This window comes from Lemur catta, chromosome 26 (genome assembly GCF_020740605.2).
Source record: "Lemur catta isolate mLemCat1 chromosome 26, mLemCat1.pri, whole genome shotgun sequence".
Lineage (NCBI taxonomy): Eukaryota > Metazoa > Chordata > Mammalia > Primates > Lemuridae > Lemur > Lemur catta.
This window is the reverse complement of record NC_059153.1, coordinates 8610144-8637646: the sequence shown is the minus strand read 5'-3', so window position 1 is coordinate 8637646 and position 27503 is coordinate 8610144. Positions and strand designations below refer to the sequence as shown.

The following is a 27503-nucleotide window of genomic DNA, read 5'->3' as shown; positions in this document are numbered from 1 at the left end:
TTACAGTTTGGTGACACTTTTTATCCAAGGGACAAAGGCTGAGACTTTGGTGTAGACACCAGGGGAGTCCTTGACCCCACAGCCATGTCCCCAAGAGGTCACCCCGTACACCACCCAGCTCGCGCCAGGCCGCTCACACATGAGGGGGCCCCCGCTGTCTCCCTGGCAGCTGTCCACGCGTGTGTGTTCGCGGAGGTTTCCGGCACAGAGCATCCTCCCCGTAAACCGACCCTTGTAACGTTCTTCACAAACCCGCTTGGGCAGCAGGGGGATGGCTGCTTGCTGGAGCGTCCTCGAATAGGCTCGTCCTACTCGGACCAAATATCCGAATTAGTCAACGGGGCTCCAGCTAATGATCACAACATTTAACAGTTTAGCAAACGCTTAACGGTCTTAAACACAGTATCTGCTGTGGCATTAGTGTAGTTTAAATGGGTGATAACTATCAATGGCATCTGTCATTAGCTGCCCTTTTGCATGCTGACACTTTTACCCTTACTAATTTGCTCCTCAGTACTGAATCTTTTGAGGAATAATGAGTAACGCTGGTAACATAAAGGTAATCTAAAGAAAGCACGTTTGTGCAGGCTTTACTAGTTGAATTCTGTATATTAAGAAGCTGAGGCCGGGCGCGGTGGCTCACGCCTGTAATCCTAGCACTCTGGGAGGCCGAGATGAGTGGATTGCTCAAGGTCAGGAGTTCGAGACCAGCCTGAGCAAGAGCGAGACCCCGTCTCTACTAAAAAAATAGAAAGAAATTATCTGGCCAACTAAAATATATATAGCAAAAATTAGCCGGGCATGGTGGCACATGCCTGTAGTCCCAGCCACCCGGGAGGCTGAGGCAGGAGGATCGCTGAAGCCCAGGAGTTTGAGGTTGCTGTGAACTAGGCTGACGCCACGGCACTCACTCTAGCCTGGGCAACAAAGTGAGGCTCTGTCTCAAAAAAAAAAAAAAAAGAAGAAGAAGCTGAGAATTCATGCTGGCTTTGCATATCACATCTAGTCCTGTGAGATTCATCTACTTCATTGCATTAGAGGATTAATACATGGCAATTATATGTAAGCACCTAAAGTGGCAATACCTGTCCTAAATAGGAACATGGCATTGTATACGAGTGATTCGGAAATAAAACATTGCACAGACTTTCTGATACAGGCTTCAGTTTTACCACTTGATATCAGTGTACTCTATTTGCTGGTAAAGCCATTCATCCCTTGTTCAGTGGCTAAAGCATTCCACCATTATTCTCCGATCCTATTTACTGAACTGAAATAAGTAATCCACAGTGAAGTACATTGTACAAGATGTACTTCCCTGACCATTCCTATGAACTCAGGTGTGATGTCCCAAGGAAGGTGACTGTACCCCTCTGTCCGATATAGATGGTCTACATTCTGCTGCTATGAAATAGCCTAAGCCCGAAGTCCAGCTCTAGTTTGGAATAAAACACTGAGATATATTTATGTTTACTAAATAAAACCTTATTGAGATTATCCACCAGTAGAAACACACTTGTTTGACACTCTTCAAAAATATAATTATAGGCTGGGCGCGGTGGCTCATGCCTGTAATCCTAGCACTCTGGGAGGCTGAGACGGGTGGATCGCTTGAGGTCAGGAGTTCGAGACCAGCCTGAACAAGAGCGAGACCCCATCTCTACTAAAAATAGAAAGAAATTATCTGGCCAACTAAAAATATATAGAGAAAAAAATTAGCCAGGCATGGTGGTGCATGCCTGTAGTCCCAGCTACTTGGGAGGCTGAGGCAGGAGGATTGCTTAAGCCCAGGAATTTGAGGTTGCAGTGAGCTAGGCTGACACCACGGCACTCACTTTAGCCCAGGCAACAGAGCGAGACTCTGTCTCAAAAAAAAAAAGAATGCAATTATCAGTGTAATTATTTTCAATGGAGAGCAACCAACCTATTATTTCTCCTTATTCAACACTCATTTGTGAATTGAGCAGGTAACACAGGTGAGACTCGGGTCTGTCTCAAGACCCATCCTGAGCAAGCACCAGCCTGTACACATTGATTTAACTCTACGGCAAGATAATGCAGACAGCGTCCGGGCAGGGCAGGGGACCTGAGGCCTTAAGGCCACATGTGGCCTTCTAGGTCCTTAAGTGCAGGCTTTTGACTGAATCCAAATTTTACAGAACAAATCCTTTTATTAAAAGGGGTGCAGCCTAGCACTCTGGGAGGCCGAGGTGGGCGTATCGCTTGAGGTCAGGAGTTCGAGAACAGCCTGAGCAAGAGCGAGACCCCATCTCTACTAAAAATAGAAAGAAAGTATATGGACAGCTAAAAATATATACAGAAAAAATTAGCCGGGCATGGTGGCACATGCCTGTAGTCCCAGCTACTTGGGAGGCTGAGGCAGGAGGATCGCTTGAGCCCAGGAGTTGGAGGTTGCTGTAAGCGAGGCTGACGCCACGGCACTCTAGCCCAGGTGACAGAGTGAGACTTGTCTCAAAAAAAAAAAAACCTTACTGCCCAGAGCACGCCCACCTATGCAGGTGACACCAGACACAGGGGGCACCCGGCCTCCCTCACTCGTTCCTCTGTGTCGTTGGCATTACCTGTGTCTCCCCATCCTGTTACATAAAGTTGGAGGCCGTCTTCTGTGGCCTCTCTCTCTGGAGTGGTAGACAGGCTGGCAGGACGTGGCTGCTGAGTCGGGCGCAGTGGCCTTCTGGTCCCTGTAACCTCACCAGGGCAATGTCATAGTCGCTGCTGTCCAGCTGATACTCCCAGTGGATCACGATCTGCTCGATTCCAATTTCCTCTTCAAACTCCTCCGGCACCAGAGTGTGATAATCCCCAACGCAAACAGCGTAGTTCTTAGTGCCGTTCCCATACCTAAGAGGCGGGGACAGATGATGACACACTTATGTCACATACCGCAAAGTGGCGATTTTCAGCAAGAAGGTTAGTGGACGTGTTGTGAGCCTGTCCTTGAAATCGTCAGCCCCTCCTGTAAACGTGACCTTCTTGCCATTTCTCTGACCCGCAGTATCAGTCCCCTACTGAAATTCACCGTCATCACCTGTTGTCTTCATCCATGTCCCTGCGTAACCTAGGTTACTGTGTCACTCTCTTTTCCGAGAAGGAGCACACATGGTAGATGAGTGGAAAATAAAGGCTAATCATTAATCTGTCATTTCCCCCTCAAATGAAAAAGACTCAAGACAGGAACGACAGTCTGGGCAAAATCACTGTCCTGTGTTTGCTATCTTCGTTTTCCTGTCATTTCCGAGAGTGTGAGGTCGTCACCAAGCTCCGGGAGGGGAGGAACCAGGTCTGACCCTTGTACCCCTCCAAGCGCTCAGTGCCAGCTACTTTCTTCCCAACAGACAGACTCGACACTGCCCCTCTGTGAACCAAACGCAAACCCAAACTATGTCCTCACGTTAACGCTTATTCATTGGATTCTTTCGCCTCTTTTAAACCTTAGCTCAGATGTTGCCATGGTGAAATCTACTTTGACACCTTGTATGTAAAACCCCAACCCACCTCAAGCCCATTCCCAGACCCCTGATTAGTAACTTGGCCTTACGCCCTCAGATCTATCCACACAACTCTGAATGACTCCTCTCCCGAAACTCCTCCTTGATCATATTTCAACACTCAAAAACCATCATTAGTTTCCGGCTGCTGAGTGCATGAAAGGGAAACTCACAGCCCCAGGCCCTCCTGGCTTCTGTCCTCTAAGTCCAGCTCCAGTGTCCCCAGTGATCGCTGCCATGCCTCAAATGTGGCTTTTGCTCTCGTAGCTCCATACGCTAAACACCAGATGCTACCCCCCTGCCCCCCACCAGCCTCCACCCGTGCCCGGACCCACCTCCCTCTGCTTGAACAGATGCCAGAACACAACCCACTTTCCTCCCCCATACGGTCCATCCCTCCTTTGAACTTTCCTGGTGCTAAAGAAATAAACAAACATAAACTCTTTCTCATGGGAAAACAAAAATGATCTTATCTCCCTTTAACATCTGTGGTCTTTGAAGCAACAGGCAACAAATCTAACCGGATTCCATACAACCTCTCCTTTCTGTTCACCCTTCCTGGGGCACCATGTGCCATTTCTCATGGCGTGGCACCCAGAACTGAGCACAAGTCTCCGTGTGGTAGAGACAGTGCTTTTGTCCCTGACGACAGTGTGAGACAGAAGAGCAATGCTCTTCGCTGCTCTATCTGGACGATGTTCCATCAACCGATGCCACCTAAGACTGAGTTCACTTTGTGGACAATCGCATTACACTGCTGACTTGTATTAAGCTTGCAGGACACCAAAACTCGAGAGTCTTTTGCACATGGGCTGTATTTCAACCAAGTTTCTTGGAACTAAAGGCAGCATTTTGCTTCACCCTTATTCCATATTGCTTACTAGAATCAGCCTATCAAGGTCTTTTGCTATCCTGATCCTGTCTTTCAACATGTCACTTGTCTCTCCCAGTCTTCTGGCATCCAAAAATGTAATTAACTTACCATTGGTGTCCTTTTTCAGTTTAGCAATTAATATGCTGAGCAGGACGAGGATAAGTGTCTGCCAACTCTATTCTTCCCCATCAACATTCTTCCAATGTCCAGACTATTCTATCCGCCAAGCACGTGGGTCTTAACCTTTGTTGTACATAAGAATGACCTGAGATGATTGAGGAAAATGCAACTCCCGGGTCTCAGCTCCAGAGATTCAGTAGATGTGTAGGAGGGCCCAGGAACCCAGGTTATTAATGAGCTAAATCAATCTAACATTGTGGTGAGAAGATCACACTTTAAAAATAGTACGCTAAACTTTTTTGATCATATTAGCAATATCAACGGGAAAACAATCTATAAAAAAAGGTATAAAATTAGGTCCCTTCCTCACACCATATACCATACACAATGTCTCCCTCCTCTGGGCTCCTGTAGCAACACCGTAAACTCTACGACAGCAAGAATCCTATCTGCCTTGTTCTAGTGCACAGCACATTCCTGGGAATACCGGGGGTTCAATAATTATTTTTAAGTTAATGAACAAATGTAACCTTTATTGTCAATGCCATTCATATAACACAGGAATACATTAAACCCATTGGTATATAGGTGACTTCTTAAACTCAATTATTAATAGATCCCAGAAATGGCAAACATTGTGTAAAATATCGATTTGTATCTTGGGCAGCACTTTAAACAGGGAGGATTACTGCACAAGTATTTATTGAAATAGGTAAGTGAAGAAAATAGAGATCCTAGAAACAAGGATATATGAGAATTTGGCATATACAAAGTTAACATAAGTCAGTGGTTAAAGAATGGAATATACAATAAAAAGTACTGGGAAAACCACCTATAAGAAAGGGTATAAAATTAGGTCCCTTCCTCACACCATATGCCATACACAAAAATACACTGTAAACAGATTAAAAATCTAAATATGAAAAGCAAAACTGTAAAATATTCTAGGAAGAAAAGTAAGAAACTATCTTCATTACATGGGGCCAGAGAAAGATTTTTAAAATAGGAAATATAAAGCTTTTATAAAACTTTCAAGAAAAGATGATACAATTAAATATTTTTAAACATTTTTGTAAGAAAAAGATCATCAACAAGAAAAAGGACATGGTCCAGAATGGGAAAAGGTATTTGTAACACATAACAACAAAGATAGGAAAATAAATAAACTGTGGTTGAGTCTTACAACAGGAGTGAGAATTTGTACGGCAGTTCAAGTGAATGAACAAAATCTACATGGATGGTTTGCAAATAGAAAACGAGGCAAAGGTATGTACTATATGAGATCATGTAAAAAAAATCATAAAATGAATTTTTGCTTGGAAACATTTTTTCAACAACATGGGACATGTTTTTCAAAACTTTCTATTGTGACAATTTTCAAGCACAAAATTAAAGGATAATCGTGTCATGAGACTCCTTGAACTCATCCCTTCGCTTCGGTAGTTAGAAATATTTTGCCAGACTGGCGCGCTGGATTTCTCTGTGTGGCCTTCCCTCTGAGCTGGGAAGACTTCAGAAGGGACTAATAAAAAGTCTGGGATGAAAAAATAATCAGGAGTATAAACGCAAGAAATGACGTAGATGCCACCTGATTTTCTAGAAGGTACAAATCGAGCAATCTAAAAGACACAAAATATCAGGATTCCAAGGATCAAAACCACTCAAACTGCACTCGCTAATTCCTTAGCATTTTTATGAAAAATAACTAAATAAACCGAGGTCTCTTCCACCTCCATGGGGACATGATTTCACCCCCAGACGTGTTCCTTGGGGAAGCGCTAACATAGCCCCTCTTCTCTTCTCCCTAAATCCAGAGTTTGTTTTGACACAGGGTAGCAAGTGGCTTCCTGAGGGCTCTCTTTGTCCCCTTGTGTCACCTCACTCACCCCCACAGTGCTGTCAGCACAGACAGGGACGCCAACGGCCGGCTCTGACACCCCAAGCACTGGAGAGCCGGAAGGTGCTGGAAGAACCGGGGGAAAGAGCCAAACTGAGTAACTTGGGGAGGGGACACCCACCGCTTGAAACAGTGTGTGGCCGTGAGGACCCAGCAGTTGCTCAGCAGCGTGGCCCCGCAGAGGAGCCGGCCACCTCCGTGCGGTGACTTCAGCCGCAGGGAAACCTGCCAAGGCCAACCGCCCCTAGGAAGAAAATGAGCCACAGGGCAATGTCAGGAAGGCAATGAAAAAGAAAAAAACAAGAGAAAGAGAGAGAGAGAGAGAAGAGCACCAGTTAAAGCAATGACTTGAAAAAGGAATAAACACAAAAGGGACTTGAGCATGTAAGATCCCTTCCCGCTTTGAGACTGGCCGGGTACCAGCACCCGGGAAGACTGGATGACAAGTGGAGTCTTTGTCACACTTCCTGACTCGAAGTGTCATTGCTCTCCCCGCTCACCCTCCCTCCAGCCGTCTGAAGGAGCATCTAATAAACAAAGTGCTGGTTTTCCACGGAAAACTCAACAAACGATTGATATTAACATGAATCAAGTCTGACACAAATCTATTCTAAATTACATGAGTCTCTGTCATTGGACATTTTTTTTCGGGTCTCTGGTTAAATGATTTTGTTTCTGCTACATAACTTTTCAGCAACACATCTAATCTCATAAATCAGAGGACAGGGATATAAGAACAGGGTCGGGCTGGTGTGGTGGCTCATGCCTGTAATCCCAGCACTCTGGGAGGCCGAGGTGGGAGGATCGTTTGAGCTCAGGAGTTCGAGACCAGCCTGAGCAAGAGCGAGACCCTGTTTCTACTAAAAATAGAAAGAAATTATATGGACAACTAAAAATATATATAGAAAAATTAGCTGGGCATGGTGGCACATGCCTGTAGTCCCAGCTACCTGGGAGGCTGAGGCAGGAGGATTGCTTGAGCCCAGGAGTTTGAGGTTGCTGTGAGCGAGGCAGACGCCACAGCACTCTAGCCAGGGTGACAGAGCGAGACTCTGTCTCAAAAAAAAAAAAAAAAGAAAAAAAAAAAGAAGAATAGGGTCTATATAAATTAAACACAGGTCAAAAGACAGTGTGGTTATCAGCGCAGTCTGTATTTAGTTTAGAAAATAAAATGAATGAAACAAATCCCTTCTATAATAATAGAACATGCCTAGTTTGTAACGCTGTATGTATATAAATAATTCTTTAATATGGAAAATCTGCTTCGAAGAACCTTTTACCTTAAGGAATTTTTCCCACCAATGATCCGCTTCTGCCGACGGTGCAGTAACCTCAGCCCACAGACAGACGCCAGGGGCCCTGAAGGAGGAAGGTCAGGAGTTAGACCCTCGCTGCTGACGGAGGGGTAAAGGCACAATAAGTGTTGTACTCCCCTGATGCTTCCTCCGCTATGTCAAAATCCCTTTCTCTGCAAATTGTAGGATAACTTTTCCTATAATGAAAATAAAAAGTGTCCTCATTTGACCAAATGGTAGCAAGTTGCAAACACATGGGAAATTTTATGAGGTTTCAGCTCCAAGGGGTTTTAGGGCTTCTGAATCATGTGACCCCGTCTAGTGCCTTGTCCTGGTCGTGTCCTGCTGCCGACTATAGAAGCTGTCCCGGAGTTCAGGAATGTCAAACCAAATAAGAGAATGGCAAAGGCAGTAAGGGTCTAACTGACTCACTTTCCAAATACACCACTGCTCCAAGCCACAAATGAAAATGTAACTCAAAGGAGCAAACATTCCTAGGCTAGAATTCGGATGTGAATTTACATTTACTCGGGGTATTAACGTATGAAAAGGGTTTGCTAAGCCAATTTAAGTGGTCAACTGTATTGATGGGTAATACAGTCAAACTTCCCCAGGTAACAGACTTCTGTCAGGAACATACAAAAAAGAGTTCAATGAAAACGACATGCAAGGTGGTGTACAAAAGAAGGGCAAATCTAACAGATATGACCAATTTTTAAAATAATTTTAGAAAGCAAGAGAATGTATATAGAGGTACTTTGCTTCTTTGGTTAAGTACGTGTGGATCAGGCACAGATACGCACTGTCTTTCCATTTGCGTAAGGACAGAAGGGTGGGCATCTTGCCAAGAACACGAGACCTCATGGGGACTAATGGTCCCCCATGATACTCAGGTAGAGGAGAGCCCAGTGAGGAATTAGCAGTCGTTATTTCTTGATGGAGAAAGAGGTCCGACAATGTGTACCAAGATGATTAATTTGCCAAATGACCTCAGAGGCAAGCTGTCAAATTGTAACTTCAGCTCTTAGAATATGAGTCCTCTAGATGACACTGCATATTATAGGATATTAGAAAAAAAACATAAGTTTCCAATAGTGCTCCAAGTTGGCTCAATGTATACGATGCCAAGAAAAGGAATGATGTAACAGTGAGCAAGCAAAACCTGAAGTTGACATCACTCTGGGACAAAGCACCAGATTGCAAGAGAATAAAAGGTATTTAAACCCACAAACTGTTATAAAAAATAAATAAAAAGCAAAATGAAGTTCATTTATAAAAGGACCCCATCAGATGACCAATGACCAATGACTTGAGTTTGAATCACCTTATAGAAGTCACCAGTCAAGAGTGTGAATATCAAATCAATCGGTTCCTGAGCCAGTTTCTGTAATCTAGCTAGTGTAGCAGGAAATCTTTTTACTTGAGGTCTGGCAACATTATTATAACCATGGAAAGGAGTCAAAATAAGTATTGCCACAACTCCAGGAAGGCATAAAAACAAACACATAAACAATGAAGAAACAAACCCACGGTAGCTCATATTTTAGAATAGGTTTACATAGAAGTGTAGTAAAATATTTCACAGTTATTGAATTTTTATATTTTATAACTACTTCAGGGATTTGACATAATCCAAATAATCAGTTATATTCAATTTGTAAGTGTAGTTTAAATTATTGAAGGGAACTTAATAATCAGAATGTAGAGAAAACTGTCTTACCAATTCCTATGTGTATGTATATGTATATGTAAAAAAATATAGCACAAGGAGTTGTCAATGTTCTGTCTACACTCAAAAGCTCCTCAGATAGTGAAGAATCATATTAACAACATCCAGAATGCTCTAAAATGCTTAAAAGAAAAAAATGTTTTTAAACGTAAAAAAAAAACCAACATCCAATTCATTTATTGCATTCATTTATTGCACTGTCTTTGGCAGTTATTAAAAGGTTTTAGAAAAGAATAATACTCAAATACTTAGATGTACCTGATCTTAACAAAAGCCAATGGCACAAAAATATGAACTTTCAATACAGACAAAGAGATGACTGTTCTTTTCAGCAAATGTAGCAAGACCTTATCCTTACAAAAAATTATTTAAAAAAAATTAGCAGGGCGTGGTGGTGCACACCTGTAGTCCCAGTGACTTTGAGAGATTCATGTGGAAGGATCGTGTAAGCCCAGAACTTGGAGGTTGCAGTGAGCTGTGATCACAGCACTGCACTCTGGCTTGGGCGACAGAGAGAGAGACCCTGTCTCAAAAAATAAAATAAAAAAAATATATAACAGAATAAAATAAGAGTGAAGAAGTGCCTTTGTTGGATTCATCTCTCTATTTCCATTGCTTTCCTTTTTAAGATGGAAATATCAATTCTGGATCTTCAAGGACAGCTTTATTTCATCCAAAGAAGGGAATATAGGAACCGCTAAGAATGTACAAAGGGGGTGATCCCAGGGATCACAGTTTCTGGAAATCCGCTCCTAGCCCTGAGCATGCTCTCCCTGCAAGCCCCACCTGGGCAAGTTTGCCAAGAACCACTGCTCTAAATACTACCACCAGGAGCAGGCACTGACTGCATACGTTCTTGCTGCACGGGACTTACGTCACCAAAGCCCTCCTTGGAGTAACGAGGTGGGGGTCAGCATCCCGTGGCTTGCTTAGGGCCCCAGAAGGCGGCTCACCTTTCTTACTGTTACCTGACGCTTTCTTGCCAGAATAATCGCAAATAACGCCCGCATCCTCGCTGTGGCGGCAGTTGTGCCTTCCGATGTCCTGCTTGATGCAGTCAGCCAAGGACCGCTCGTGTCCTGTGCACTTCACGTTGTCCACGTGGATGGGTCCTGCTCCTTCCCCAAAGTAAGCCACGCCTCGTGCTCTGGCGGGGCCCCTGCAAACAGCCTTCTTAGGCACACGGAGAGTCAGTCCATCACGCGTCTGAGCAAATCACAGCCTGTGCCCCCGTTCCATGTTCTTCTCTAATTTTTACACATTAAAATTAGTATCTGCATGTGCTAAAAACCATTTATTTCATGACTGTCAAAAAAAAAAAAAAAACCTAGCCTGTAATCCTAGCACTCTGGGAGGCCGAGGCAGGAAGATTGCTCAAGGTCAGGAGTTCAAGACCAGCCTGAGCAAGAGCGAGACCCCGTCTCTACTAAAAAAATAGAAAGAAATGATCTGGGCAGCTAAAAATATGCAGAAAAAATTAGCCGGGCGTGGTGGCGCATGCCTGTCGTCCCAGCTACTCGGGAGGCTGAGGCAGGAGGATCACTTGAGCCCAGGAATCTGAGGTTGCTGTGAGCTAGGCTGATGCCATGCACTCTACCCAGGGAGAGAAAGTGAGACTGTCTGAAAAAAAAAATTTTTAACTAAAAATAAGTAAATAATTTAACTTTAAAAAAAGAAAAAAATAGAAATGCTTAGTGATGGAAGATTCCTGTGCCCAAAAAGATACTTCTAAAGTTTCTCTTAGAATTAAATCTTTTTTGTGTAAAACTCATTTAATGATATTAAATAATAATAAATGGTCATTGGATCAAATTTGCATTTGCATTGTATCAAATATTGTATCTTACGTGACATAAGGTTTCTCATGATAGAAAAATTTGCATAGACTCTACCTGTTACTTTGTTATAATTCTGAATCAAATCAACATGCTGCCAGTATTTTCAGCTGAATAATATAAACGAATTTTAGATAAGAAGTAACTCATTAGAACAAGCACAAAAAAGTCAGAAATGGGCACCAGTAACCACCACAAACAACGAAGCTTTCCTTACTTAAAGCCAAGCTGCCGACAGACCACAGCTGCGTCCTTGTCACTCCATCCATCATCGCAGATGGTTCCCCACTGGCCATGGATAAAAACCTCCACGCGTCCCTCCTTCTTGTTTTCTCCATACACCAGTCGGAGAGGAAAACCTAGGCCGCCATTCGAGAGCATTAGAACAGCCAAAACAAGCATGAAGCATGAGAGACTCAAACTCCTGGGCTCAAGCGATCCTCCTGCCTCAGCCTCCCGAGTAGCTGGGACTACCGGCATGCGCCACCATGCCCAGCTAATTTTTTTCCATATATATTTTTAGCTGTCCAGATCATTTCTTTCTATTTTTAGTAGAGATGGGGTCTCGCTCTTGCTCAGGCTGGTCTCGAACTCCTGAGCTCAAGCGATCCTCCCACCTCGGCCTCCCAGAGTGCTAGGATTACAGGTGTGAGCCACTGCGCCCGGCCTTTACAAAATCTTAATATAAAATATTTGGGAAAGCTAAACAATCTATGGGTATACAGTATCTTTAATTATATATCTCAAATTGATTTCTAGCAGTTTTCTTTAATTTTTCCTGTAACATTGATATAATACACTATTTTTGGAAAATAATACTATCTCTTAGAAAAAAGACAAAATATAGCATAACTACAAATTAAAAGTCTAATTTTATACTGTAAAACTGAGTAAGAGGCAACCTCACTGGGAAAGAAATCTTTGCTAGGGCTTAACACTCTGAAGTTTAGAATCTGTGTCACGTTAAAGTGAGAAGTCTGGCCGGGCGCAGTGGCTCACACCTGTAATCCTAGCACTCTGTGAGGCCGAGGCGGGTGGATCGCTCAAGGTCAGGAGTTCAAGACCAGCCTGAGCAAGAGCGAGACCTGGTCTCTACTAAAACAATAGAAATAAATTATCTGCACAACTAAAAATATATATAGAAAAAATTAGCCGGGCATGGTGGCACATGCCTGTAGTCCCAGCTAGTCGGGAGGCTGAGGCAGGAGGATCACTTGAGCCCAGGAGTTTGAGGTTGCTGTAAGCTAGGCTGACGCCACGGCACTCACTCTAGCCCAGGCAACAAAGTGAGACTCTGTCTTAAAAATAAATAAATAAATAAATAAAAATAAAAAATAAATAAAGTGAGAAGTCCACGTATTTACCCCCCAGAAATTGCCTCTCACTCACACAGGCGCTAACTGCATTCTTACCAGAACTACTTTTACTGGCTTACAATTTTACTTTTCAGTATTCCACCTACCGCAGATGGAAAAGAGTGTGCTAAATAGGGCTAAAACTAATTTTGAGAAGAGTTGCATTCACATTTAAAGTTCAAGTGCAGAAGTAAAAGTAAGTAGTAAAAACCTCTACTGTTTTTTTTTTTTTTTTTTTGAGACAGAGTCTCACTCTGTTGCCCAGGCTAGAGTGAGTGCCCGTGGCATCAGCCTCACTCACAGCCACCTCAGACTCCTGGGCTCAAGCAATCCTCCTGCCTCAGCCTCCCGAGTAGCTGGGACTACAGGCATGCGCCACCATGCCTGGCTAATTTTTCTATATATATTTTTGACTGTCTGTATAATTTCTTTCTATGTTTTAGTAGAGACGGGGTCTCGCTCTTGCTCAGGCTGGTTTCGAACTCCTGAGCTCAAACGATCCGCCCGCCTCTGCCTCCCAGAGTGCTAGGATTACAGGCGTGAGACACCGCGCCCGGCCTCTATTGTTTCTTAAATGCTGTTATTTGTATCAGTAAACCTCTATCTCCTTCTCTAGGCTTATCTTTTCAATATAAAGTATTTTTTAGTAAGTGGGAAAGTAACGATCTATTTGACTGAATAAATGGTCATATGATCATTTCCTCAAAGGATATTTGGCTCAGACAAATGTTCTTTGGACAAATGACTTGAGTTATAGACACATTACTGAGATTAGAATAGAACCAAAGAGATTCATAATAGTGATCACATATTTTATTAATAATTATCACCTTCCACTTTTTAAATTTTTAAAAACTACATTTAGAGTCCTAGAATTAAAAAGAGTTTCAGGTGAACTGGAAAGTCAGTTGTCCTAACCATCCGATGTAGTTAACAACACAGGCCTGCAGAGAACTCAGATTACACGGTATTCTGTCACCAGATGTGGTGACAGAGCACATCTGAGCTGTCACCCCAAGACCCTAATACTTGCTCTCTGGGGTCGAGAGGGTCCATTTCTAGCAAACAGTTTCCTTCTCCCCAGCCACACACAATCATTTATCACATAATCCTGGGGGGATCAAAAGAAGAATAGGGCAAGGGACAAGGAGAACAAATACAAAGAAAGAAAATTGGAACTCTAACCCGCAAGGGATAGAATAAAAACGTGTATTTCTACTTGATATAATGCTAGATTAGTGCAGTGAGTCACCACAATCTCACCGTTCAGAGTACAACGAGGAATAACCATCCACTTTGACGAACTTAAAGTATGCAATATGCTTAATGCTGTGGGAATCAACAAGTTTTGTTACTTTATAATGTGAAGATTTCAGCTTCACGGTCCCAAAACAAATGGATACAAGAGGGGGCTGGTTCAATCCGGAGGCTAAAAGACCACCTATCGCATTTTAACATCCACTCACACACACTCACACTCACACACACACACTCACACTCACACTCACACACACTCACACACTCTCTCTCTCTCCCTCTCACTCACACACACACACACTCTCTCTCTCTCTCTCTCTCTCTCTCTCTCACACACACACACACGGATGCATGTGTAGGTACATAACAGAGCTACGAGAGCATTTCTGGAAAGTCTTCCAAATGCCTCCTTCTGTATTTTTCAGGAGTATTTATTCTCCCCTACTTGTCAGACATTGAGAATCTGTCAAGAATGTTTAACTGTTCTTTGCCCGTAAAAGGTTCTGTATCCAGAATTATTGCAAGACTGTTAGAGGAGTTAGTGGCCTTTGATCCAACTACAAAGCTGAAAAAAAATTATAATTTGGGAGTAGCAAAGGTCCCTGATGGGTTCCTGGAATACAAGAGCATCTTAGAAAGATGGGTGGGCTATTAGCTGCAAGGAATCCACTTAGAAGCCCCCTGACAATCTCGAGAGAGCAATGGCTGGCCAGGGACAACAACTGAATCCTTAGATGCAGGGCAGAGCTGGGGTGGCGGTGAGGGGATGGAATTTCTTTTTTTTTAATCCTGTCTCACATAGTTCATTAGAATTCAAAGTAAATAAAAACCAGAGCAGGGGACCAAGGAGTAGGGGGATGGATATTGCAGCTTCTTTAGTCCATACCTCGGATACACATGATCCTAAACATTTTAGAAACTTCAGCTTCTAAGTAAAGAAACCCAATTTAGGGGTAGACATTTCATAGTTGGTGGAGAGACTCAAAAGATTGTTTTTTCTCTGCATAAAATTGACTGAAAATTAGACAGTTGTGGGAAATAGACCCCCCCAAAAGTGCCATTGCACATTCTGGAGCAGCAGGTAGAGGTGCAGCGGCCACTGAATTAGGGATACCGAGAGCCGGGCCAGTCCTCACCCAGAAAAAGTCTGTGTCCCTCGCTGCCAGGGTAGCAGGCGACTCCAACGTCCTCGCGATGGCCACAGTCGTGCCGCCCCCAGGGCTTCCTGGAACAGTGGAGGAAACTGGTTTCCTTTCCGGAGCAGGTGACATCGTCCAGCCATATGGGACCCGTGCTTTCTGGGAAGTGGTTTGCGGAGGCTTGTTTGCCGTATCTGCGACAATAAAACAAACATGGTAGACTGCTGGCTTCAAGGAACCACCACACATAAAACAACCTAATGAAGTGTCATGACTTCAGAGGGTAAGAATTAGTGCTTTTCCTACCTTGGGGACAAAGTTCTAAGAGCTATGTTTGCTCCATCACACATGTTGGTCATCTTAACAATTTTCTATTATTTCACTGGGTAACTAATGAATAACTAATCCTCTTTCCCCATTCATTCTTGTGTTTTGTCTACAATGTAACCCACCCATCAAAGAGAATGCAGACAAAGAGGAAAACCCTCAAATTCCTGACCATAGAAGTCACAGTGTGGACCAGACGGTGAGAACACGGAGCTCGTGTTGGCCACCTGAGCTCACTGATTCCATCCGCTTCTCCAGGCTTCTCTGCTAACTGACCTCTTCTCCACTAGGAAAAGTGCGGATTAGTTCAGGGATGACTCAGGTACTGTTCCTAATCCGTGATGAAATTTGGATTTCGGCCCATTAATATCAGAATGACAATGTTCTTAGCTTTTCATAAGATTATATAAACTCAACTTTTTATAAATTATATTTGCGTTCCAGCTGACTTTATTTGTAACATTGCACTACCAAAAAACTAAATATGTTATAACAAATATATACGTTGCAGAATAGGAAAGATCTACAAAATAAAAATGGTAATTTAGTCTACAATCCTTTCATTCTCCCCCAATTTTGTTTTCTTTTGTCCCATAAAATCCAAACCTCCAGAAATTACTGAGTTTAAGGATATTTTAGGTATCTTTCAGTTTGAACAGTCTATGAAATCCAACTCTTACTCATAAGTTTTATGTCCATCATCTCCCTCAATTCATGTTCTTATTATTTCTATGCTAAGAATACAAAGAGATCTTTCTCCCTGGCATGAGTTTTCTTAATTTCTTTCTATACAAGTATTTATTAAATTTATTTAGCAAGATGAACATTTTACTAAATTAAAACAATGAAACATTTAATAGACCGTTCTAAGGCTTTTTTTCCTATTTGCTAATTAAGCCTTAACTAGAAAAGTAATTCACCTAAATGTCCCATTGCTATCATTTTTCACCATTCTTACATGAAATGCCCCAATCTGATTATCATCTGTCCTTATCAACCATATAACATACAACAGGAAGTCATTTTACTTTGGGATTGCATTTGCACAAAGAAACCTAAAAAGTTTATCCTTTTCTCATGCCCCCAAAAATTATTTTTCAAAAATTCCTCCCTAAACTACAAGTAAATGTAGCACATGCTTTTACTACCATCCAAAACAATCACTTAAAACTTCTAACACACATTATTGAGAACATTTTTAGAACCAGTAAGTTTGTATACTACTGTGTATGCAAGAAAAACTGAATGGATTTATGAAACTAAATAAAATATGGAGAAAAAAATCAATGTCATTAGTTTTCATTAATAAGGAAAAAATGTGGATATAAATAGTAAACAATAGGATTTATGACTCTCTAAATCTATGAAATTGGAGTATAGTTAACAGTCTAATAGAGATTTACTTAAACAAAATGACACATATTAAGTAATTCTCATTAATTAAATGTCAATACACTGTATTTATTTGGCTGTTATGTCATAGCCTTTTACCCAATAATTATAACCGCTCTGCCCAAGAATATTCAAGACATGGCACAATTACATGCATTTATATCTTCCTGATAGCATTATTGTAACAGGCAAAATTAAACTAAACTAAATATTCAATAAGTTATGATATGAACCTTTTATGAATATTGTTATTAAAAATTATGACTACATAGCAATATAATGGTAAAAAATATGGATATAAAAATTACATGTCCACTACTAGCACTGATATAAAGTCATACACACAAATTATAATAATGATGGTGTAAGAATAAAACATTATGGATGTTTTTTTAATTTTCTTTCTTTTCCAAACTTTCTCTGTTTTATGTTACTTTTATAAATTTTAAAATATACATTTAAACACAGCTTTGCCTAGCTTGAATGAAGGCATATTTTTAAGATGGAATGAATATTCGCAAATAGCTCTATCTGAAGCTGCAATGAAACAATGTTGCCAATTTTCTTCAAGCTTCAGACAATTCCTTCAAGCATGACACAGAAACACGAAAAACAAGAAAGAATGGGCGTTCATTCAATATTTAACGGAAAGGCATCGTTTGCGGTTACGGGGACATACTTGGGTCTGCTCTGGAATGCGCTGTGTGTGGCAGGGGATGAACGTCCCCAGGGTGACACTTGGCTTTTACGTGAGTGAGGGCAAAGGTGAGTTCTAGAGGGTGTCTCATAACAAGAGGGCTGTTTTTCTCAAATAAAAGTGAGAATCACCATCACATTCTGAGAAAGGGAATAATGAAACACGAAAGCATTTGACACCGGACGTCTCTGCAACGTTAGACACGACGATGTCGAAACTAACGACATGCAACAGTATTGGAGCGTGAGAATAAAATCGAGCAAAGTCTTGCTGGAAGAGACACAGAGAGACCTAGAAGTCACCCTGGCTTCAACCAATTGTTCAAGACGAGGGGTGGTGGTGGGAAAGGTGAATGAGACAAACAGCAAGACATGGTCACCCATCACCTTAGAAACTGTCATGGCTTTTATTGTTGTGCTTCCCTAGATAGGCAGAGAGATGATAGCGAATATGCATTTGTAGTATTATAGAAATTCCAGGCCGGCCGCGGTGGCTCACACCTGCAATCCTAGCACTCTGGGAGGCCCAGGCGGGAGGATCGCTCGAGGTCAGGAGTTCGATACCAGCCTGAGCAAGAGTGAGACCCTGTCTCTACTAAAAATAGAAAGAAATGATTTGGACAGCTAAAAATATATATAGAAAAAATTAGCTGGGCATGGTGGCACATGCCTGTAGTCCCAGCTACTCGGGAGGCTGAGGCAGGAGGATCGACTGAGCCCAGGAGTTTGAGGTTGCTGTGAGCGAGGCTGACGCCACGGCACTCACTCTAGCCAGGGTGACAGAGTGAGACTCTGTCTCAAAAAAATATAAATAAATAAATAAATAATTAAAATAAAAAAAAGAAAGAAATTCCAATAGAGATTACACAATAATATTTTTAAAGACAGAATCTGGCATTCAGCTGCCTCATCCCAGTGAGCCTTACTTAAATCCCAGCTGCAGACAAACCACGTATGTGTTCAGCTTCATCCAGCCGTCGTCACAGACGGAGCCCCACTGTCCCTGGTCCCTCATGGCTGCCTTTGCCCCCTGCGAGTCTGATGGCCCCATCTGGGATGAGAAGGAGACACAGAGACTAAGCAAATCAACACTCAAAAACAGGCAAAACAATGCTGTCATTTCATGAGAACTATCAGCAGCTCCAGGCCTCTTGTTAAACTTGTATCACATCTGTGCTCGGTGACCTGGGGTTACTGTATCGATGCTGAAGTGTGACAGTGTTCCTTTCTATGTGTACTCCTGTCCTCTGAGTAGAAAAATATATCCTGATATAATTCCAAAGTATCTATTTAAATTTTTCTGGACTAAGTAATATTTGTGACATTTCCTATAACATTAGTCTTTGAAATCTAAGCAGCATGGGCCATTTAAATGTAAAAAGTAAGAACACATATTAACTTGGAGCTGGTTCAAAATTTCAACTGCAAATAAAAAATATTAAAATAAGACGACAGAAGAAACTATTCTGGATAAAGGACAGTCTGTCAGGTCAACGCATTTATTATTCCTTAGGCGTCCATGAGTTATAAAAACTGGAACGCACATCTTGCCTTTGTTCTTTTATTGATGACACAGATCTGAATTGGAATCTTATTAACTGAATAATTAAAAGAGCTTCGAAGCAGATACACAGGACAATAAATTTAAATTCTAAAAATGTAGATTTAAAAGCCATTTTCCATCCCAAATAATCCAAATAGTCCTCCTATCAAACATATATATAATCTTGGGTAAAAGTCAGACTTCTCATGAATCTCTGGGATCATTTAAAGCAAATAAAGGTCTCTTAGCAACAGAACCATTTATGAACATAACACTGCACTGTCTGCAAGGCACTCGACGAGTATTACCTCATCGGACCATCACAGCAACACTACAAGGCTATCTTCATTTGAAAGAGGGGGAAATTGTGACTCAAGAAGATGATGTGCTCTGGTTTAAAATCTGGCATAAATTATCTATTTTTATTGACTACCAATGTGTTAATCTGCTAATAAAAACAAAGGCATGTAGAGAATTGTCAATAAAAATATAAATTTAGTATTTTGTAGGCTCCAAGAAGTTATTTTTTTAATTTTTATTAAAGAAAGATTTAAACAAAAAAATTTTATTCAAGTTCTTTTTGCCATAAAAACAATCGATTTGTGATAACTCAACTTCTCTTGACTGTTCATTTCCTTCTTCTCACCCCCAACATGGAATCACACACACACACACACACACACACACACACACACACACCAGTCTGCACTCAGACACGCCCTTCTCCTACCCCCTGACATGTTTCCACAGTTGTGCTACAATCTGGAATAGTCTAAAAACTGAGCAAAGCTAATTGGTTTCTTTAATAGTGTGCTTTCGTCAGCAATCGCATCACTACAGTTTTACCAGCTATAAACACGTTAAACACCTTCTGAGAGTCAAGCCAAGTTAATAGACGAATGGAATAAAGACGTAATCTTTACATCTACTGCCTGAAATTTATCACTGCACACTGATTTCACTACTGAACCCTACGTTGCAACAAAGTCTCGTGTCCTGATCAAGTTTTACAGGACTGTAGAGCCTTAAATTGCACAATTCAGAAATATCTGTGAATAAGGAGATAGTATTTTGATATACGATTTGTGTTTTTTTTTTTTTTTTTTAGTTTGATTTGGGGGATTGATGTGTGTGCCCACGTGGTGATACCATCTAAACTGAGGGTGAGGGGCGCCGGGCAAGCCCCAGCGGTGCCGGGGCAGGGGTCCGCGCACGAATGGGGCCAAGTCCTTGCCTGTGACGGGGGTGCAGGACACTCCCGCGTCCTCTCTGTGGCCACAGTCGTGCTGTCCCCAGGAGCTCCTCGCACACTGCTCGACGGAGAGCTCGTTCCCAGTGCAGCGCACTTCGTCCAGCACCACGGGGCCGGAACCTTCGCCAAAATACACCCCACTCCACGCTTTGGCGATGCCACTGCAGAACACAGGATTCCAGATTAGACATTGGAAGTTGGTCTGGCGCATTTCTGTGGCCCCTGGTAAAAGCACAGTTATTAATCCTACTTGCCAACTCACTTCGAAGCTCATGCACGACTTTCTGTGTCTCTTTTTTGTTTGTTTGTTGTTGTTCTTCGCATTTTCAGCCCTTACACACGTTTCAGAGATCATTAGGGATGCCCCAATGTGTACCCTCCTTTTCTCCATTAATAATGGAACCTCGGCCGGGCGCGGTGGCTCACGCCTGTCATCCTGGCACTCTGGGAGGCCGAGGCGGGAGGATCGCTAGAGGTCAGGAGTTCGAGACCAGCCTGAGCAAGAGTGAGACCCCTTCTCTACTAAAAATAGAAACAAATTATATGGACAGCTAAAAATATATAGAGAAAAAATTAGCCGGGCATGGTGGCACATGCCTGTAGTCCCAGCTACTCAGGAGGCTGAGGCAGGAGGATCGCTTGAGCCCAGGAGTTTGAGGTTGCTGTGGGCTAGGCTGATGCCATGGCACTCTAGTCCAGGCAACAAAGCGAGACTCTGTCTCAAAAAAAAAAGAAAATGGAACCTCAGATTTTCAGGAGGACAATGGCTATCCGGAATAAAGACCATTTCTCCCAGCCTCCCTCCCCTCCTTCTTTTTTTTCTTCAATGTATTTTTTGTTGTAAATTGTCAAGATAGTTGTAATGTTATGGGAAAAGGGCAACTAAAATAAGGCGAAGAGATATAGGATCAGTGAAAAAACAAACTAAAAATATAGATGTTGTAGTCTAAAAATGACAAGGCTAACAAGGACTGAAAATGCAATTTCTGCAGTCATTCATCATTTTGACAGGCAGTTACCATCACTGGAATCTGAGGTTCTAGTGGTGTCACTTCCAACTGTGGAAGAAGTAAATTTACTACGGATAAACTTGAGTGAAGAGACGTTTTTGTTAGAAATAGAGGTGGCTGTAACAGAACTGAAAATCACAGCGACTTAAACAAGTTTAGACCAGAGGTAGCTGCCGGCTCGAGGGCAGTAATTAGGGCCCCGAGCTCGTTCTCGCTTGCTCCACTGTCATCCTTAGGGTGGCACCTTCTGGCCCAATGTAGCTCCTCAAGCTCCAGCCACCCCCTCTGCCCTGCAGTCAGCGAGGAGGCGGCAGTGGGACAAGGACAGGACACTTCCTACAGTGATACGTGACACTCCTACCTAAACATCACTGGCCCAAACTCAGTCATCTAACATGGGTGCAAAGTTTGATTTGGGGATGATGAAAAATTCTGGAGAGGGACAGTGGTAGTAGTTGTACAGCAATGTGAATATACCTAATGTACTATAAACTTAAAAATTGTCACAATGGTAAATTTTGTGTTACATATATTTTACCTCAAACTCCTGGGCTCAAGCGATCCTCCTGCCTCGGCACCACCCCAGTAGCTGGGACTACAGGCCAGCACCACCACACCCAGCTAATTATTTTCTATTTTTAGCAGAGATAGGGTCTCTTGCTCAGGCTGGTCTCAAACTCCTGACCTCAAGCGATCCTCCTGCCTCAGCCTCCCGAGTAGCTGGGACTACAGGCATGCGCCACCATGCCCGGCTGATTTTTTTTCTATATATTTTTAGTTGTCCAGACCATTTCTTTCTATTTTTGGTAGAGACGGGGTCTCGCTCTTGCTCAGGCTGGCCTCGAACTCCTGACCTCAAGCGATCCTCCTGCCTCGGCCTCCCAGAGTGCTAGGATTACAGCGTGAGCCACAGCACCCGGCCAGACTCTGAGGTTTAAATCTGGGCTACTCTGGGGAACTGACCGAAACCTCCCAGGTGTGGACGCCACAGCTGGACACAGGGATGATCAGGGCTGACCCGCAGGGCGGTAGGAACTAAGCTGACATGATGCACGAGCTCAGTGAACACCGGTTCCTGTTCCTCTCCCGGCACCGCCAAGGAGCTCCCCCCTCTGCCCTGGCCCCCAACAGCTGATGAACAACACATCCTTCACAGGATGCAATTTACCTAAATACTGTCTGGTATTTAGTTTAAACAGACACCATAGTTTTTACCTTCCCTGCTCCCCAAAAAGCAGAGCTGGGGAGTGGGGAGGGAGAAAGAATCAGTCAGCATCTTAACCTTTTCTGGTTTTAGTGCTGTAAATCTGTTTTATTTATTTATTCATTTTAACGTAATTTTAGGAAGAATATTTATGGAGGTAATTTGTAGCCTATAAAACACTGGACGAACATACACGTTATTTTTATTACAGATTATAAGGTGATGGCCCAAAAGTTAAGCTGAGACTTGCATTACTCAACTTCAGATTCTCGGTGAACACATACATAATCAGAGGCAAACCTTTGCAAGTATTTTAATGCCTGCAAAGTATTTTACCAAAAAAAAAAAAAAAAAAACCACAAGGATGTAGTGGCCAAAACAAAACTTTTTGTGCAAAGAAATTCATTTTCCTATTAACAGTGTCACTCTGCCTCCCACTAACTGTGACTTCGGGGCCACTGGGTGACCTCAGGGGGCTGAACTTCCTTACCTATCAAACAAGGTCTCTTTCCTGCTCAAGAATTCCATATACCAGGCTATCTTTATTGTAAAGTTTATAAAATACTTTTTAAATTTTCATGAACAGTAAAATACATGAGCAAAAAAAATTTTTTTAAAGAGCAATTTATACCAGAAAAAAATTTATTCTAACTACTCAATAATATGGTTGTACATGATCATTTTATGGCCAAAAAAAAAACCTCAGGGGAAAGAAATGTCCAAAATTTTAAAATTCCTGTGTAAATTATGGCACGTCCACACAATAAAATATGATGTCACAGGACTCAGCCATGCTTTTAAGTGTTTTGAAAGACACGGGGAAATGCTTTTAATGTTAAGCAAACAGAAAGGAATTCTAATTAAAATGTCTCCACCTGAAACTTCACTGGGTATATATGTAGTCTCAAGTTATCTAATTTTCTAACATCTGGCTGCCTCCTTTCCTGCACCTTACCTTTCTCCAAGTTCTGAGTTAATCCAATTTAAGCATCTTAAGTATAATAATTCGTTTTGTATCTAGGAAGCTTGCCAGCTAGCAAAATACACAGACAACATTAAAAGATGAGGGTCAACACAGACAGCATCGCATAGGGAAATTGCAAGCACTATTCCAGGGAGGCATGACGTAGCTACCCCCTGGGAATTCAACAGAGCAAATAAGACGGAGATGAAATTTGCTTAAGAACAAAGCATACATTGAGACAAGCCACAATTACACTCTGATGTCAACCATGTGTCATTAAAAAACTATCTCATCTGAAAGTACTTAGCCTTTAAATCAATGAGCAAGACAGATTAGAGAGGAGGAAGAGTTGCAGATTACTCTTTAATGCAAACTTACGAGAGAGCTATAAAATCCAGTGCAAGAAAGGCAAACCAACAGTGTCAGCTCAGGGCATCAGAGAACTTGTGCTAAAAACAAATCTCTAAAAAGCTGGGTTGCTAGCTGTTACGAGGGCTTTGTGGAGGATCTTTGATGCCTTGTATATGCAGAGATATTTTTCCTTTTAGCTACTTTTCCAAACATGAATCCCCTCATACAAAAAGAGCAGTGAGCTAGAGCTTGAAAAAGATGTTAGCACTTTGCTTAACTCATGCGTGTGCTCAACATGAACATATGGCCTTCTTGTGATTCCATCTCTATGTTCTGTGTAACTGACTGTTGTTGTCAACATGGCTTTGGTTCAAGAACTACTTAGATAAGTGAAAAAAAATCTCTGTCACTAAAGAAAGAACTCTGCATTACAACATGCATTTTTAGGATGACTTCAATAACTATAAATGCAACTAATATTCAGTGTCATTTAAAGTTTCTATGCATCCTTCTAAGCAACAAAAGCTTGGCTTTTCTTTTTTTTTTTTTTAGACAGAGTCTCACTCTGTTGCCCAGGCTAGAGTGAGTGCCGTGGCATCAGCCTAGCTCACAGCAACCTCAAACTCCTGGGCTCAAGCGATCCTCCTGCCTCAGCCTCCCGAGTAGCTGGGACTACAGGCATGCACCACCATGCCCGGCTAATTTTTTCTATATATTTTAAGTTGTCCAGCTAATGTCTTTCTATTTTTAGTAGAGACAGAGTCTCGCTCTTGCTCAGGCTGGTCTCGAACTCCTGAGCTCAAACAATCCACCCACCTGGGCCTCCCAGAGTGCTAGGATTACAGGAATGAGCCACCGTGCCCGGCCAAAAGCTTGGCTTTTCGCCACAGAAACATATTAATAATAAAAATGCCTTACAGCTTAAACTTAGAATAATCCATATTGCCACTGGTAATATTAAATGTTATTACTATACTCTTAAAGGTCTTAATACTTTTAGCAAAGACATAGGTTTCCTAGTAACTCATATGAAAATCAATTAGCACCCTCCTTCACACATAATTAATAACTCAGTAACTACACATATATACACTTGGAGTGTTTTTTAAAAGATAAAATTCATAGATACAGCTAACTAAGTAAAAGTTCTAGATAGATAGTGTTTGATGATCTCACCATCAAATGCTCAGTTTACTTTGAACATATAATAACATTTGTAAATATAACAGTACCTAATTGGACTGCCCTTGATAACCAATGTATATGGTAGACTATGTGAGCTAACTGCCCTGTAGACACAAAACTCCATAAATTAGGAAGTATGTTACAGATGAGAAAACTGGGACTAAGAGGTTCTGTTGTTTAACTCCAAAAGTAGGACGCAATCTCAGGCTGTTCTCACAATCTTACACTATGCTAACTCCAACACCAACACCTGGGAAGTTTAAGAAAATTGGTCTTGAAATTGATACCCAGTCAGAACACTTAAAAAAAATCTAGTCTCAGGAATTTAATGATTAATTACAGTTTCCTGAAAAGGAACCGAGTGACCCTACTCCCGACTAGTCCAAAGAAAATGATCACACCAGTAAACAATGCCAGTAATTATGGTCACACCTGTTGGCAGAGGATTTATCATGCTTCTTCCTGCCCCATGTATGAACTACAAATTAGTAGTTAGACCCTAGACTCGGTTACAGAGGGAAAAATGTAACTTTACAGTGAAGAATCAGAACCTGGTGCTCAATATCGGCCTCAGGTGTAGGGAAAACCAGCTATTCCGTGACCACTGAGGAGATGCAAGATGAGAACATGTCACCTGTGATGATTTCTAGCCAAGTGTTTGCTTTGATCTTCAAGCCTTTGGACCTAAACTCTATTTCAAGAATTGCAAGAACCAGAGGAATAAACTGAATGCACTAGGAAGAAGAAATGATGAGAATTCCAAAGAGAGAACATTCTCTGGAACAACCGGCCTGGTCTCTCCAACAAGTCAGGGCCATGGAGAAAAGAGAAAGAGGTTGCTCTGGAGCCAAAGAGACTCAGGACACAGCACCCAGACACACTGCATGTCCTGGACCAAACTCTGCTTCAGACAAACCATCTTCCAAGGACGTTGCGGGGGCAGCTGTTAAAATTTGAATATGACATAGTATTAGACAATGTTAAGAATGATTACCAGTCATATTAATTATGATAATGATTTGGTTATGTAGGGCGGTGTTCTTATTTTTAAGAGATGCATACTGAAGTACTCAGAGATAAAATGTTAAAATGTCTATATTTTAAAGTATAAAGTTCAATATAAACAGAGTTTTGAAAAACAGGAGAGCCAATTATAAAAACAACTGGAAAAAATTTGAGTATCAATGGTTCAAGGTTAAAAAATCACGGCCCAGTGTCAAGGGTGATGGCTAACCGGACAAAATGATACACAAACAAGATTTAATCCCAGGCCAGGCGCGGTGGCTCACGCCTGTAATCCTAGCACTCTGGGAGGCCGAGGTGGGAGGATCGCTCGATGTCAGGAGTTTGAGACCAGCCTGAGCAAGAGCGAGACCCCATCTCTACTAAAAATAGAAATAAATTACCTGGACAACTACAAATATATAGAAAAAATTAGCTGAGCATGGTGGCGCATGCCTGTAGTCCCAGCTACTCGGGAGGCTGAGGCAGGAGGATCACTTGAACCCAGGAGTTGGAGGTTGCTGTGAGCGAGGCTGATGCCACGGCACTCTAGCCTGGGCAACAGAGCGAGACTCTGTCTCAAAAAAAAAAAAAAAAAAGATTTAATCCCAAAAGGCCTCCCCGTCAGCCCCCACCCCGGGTGCTAAATGAAATATTTTTAAAATTTGAAGTAAAATATTCACTTTTAAAAGATCCCCTGATCTAATTCCAGACAAACATTGAAGCCTATTGTACCAACATTGAGAATCACTAAAAAAGGGGTTGAAGATCTGAAATTCTAACGGAACCTTCCAGAGTAAGCACAACCCAGGCAGAACGGAAGGCGGGTTTCCAGGCTGCTGTCTTGGCCGCAGGGGCTTCCTTCCCACACTCTGCACGGGATTATTTCCTTTGCACGTGCATAAACATCCTATGAGCTGAGCACACACCCAACAAACAAGGAAGCGAAGTTCAAAGGCTGAGGAAGTATCTGGGGGCCAGGAGCTTCCGTCAATTCTGAGCTGACATCTAGTGTTTTAGTGCAGGACTTTGATTAAGTTGCTACAGACGAGAGCGCTGGCCACTACCTGTCACTGCTGAGAGCTACTGATGAAAAGCAGAAGTTTGCATTCTTAGGGACATAAAATCACCCTCATTCCGACACAGGCGGGCGAGACCCACACAGCACAGGTAAGTCAGGGAGCACAAAGACCCAAATGTGGCTTTTCCTACCGTGCAAGGAACCCTGACATTGAAACCAACAGCACCTGCCTTGGGGGATGGAAATGACAGATGCAAAAATCCAAAGGCAACAGAACAGAGCAGGGGCGGGACAAGCAAACCTGAGGCCCAGCTGCCTGCAGACGACCTCGGCGTCCGCGTCGTCCCACTGGTCATCGCAGACGGTGCCCCACTGCCCGGCGAGGTACAGCTCCACGCGCCCCTCCCAGGCGCTGCGCCTGCCAGCCAGCCGGACCGTGGGGAACACAGGGAACGACGCAGGGCCTGTGCGGGGCAAGTGAAAACGAGTTAGACCTGTGCGTTTACACTGATTGATGGCATTGCAAACATCCGATTCTTTTACCAT

General features: G+C 42.4%; 1 pseudogene; it reads right to left on the bottom strand.

Moving 5' to 3' along the window:
- Positions 1–27503, bottom strand: LOC123627645 (annotated as a pseudogene).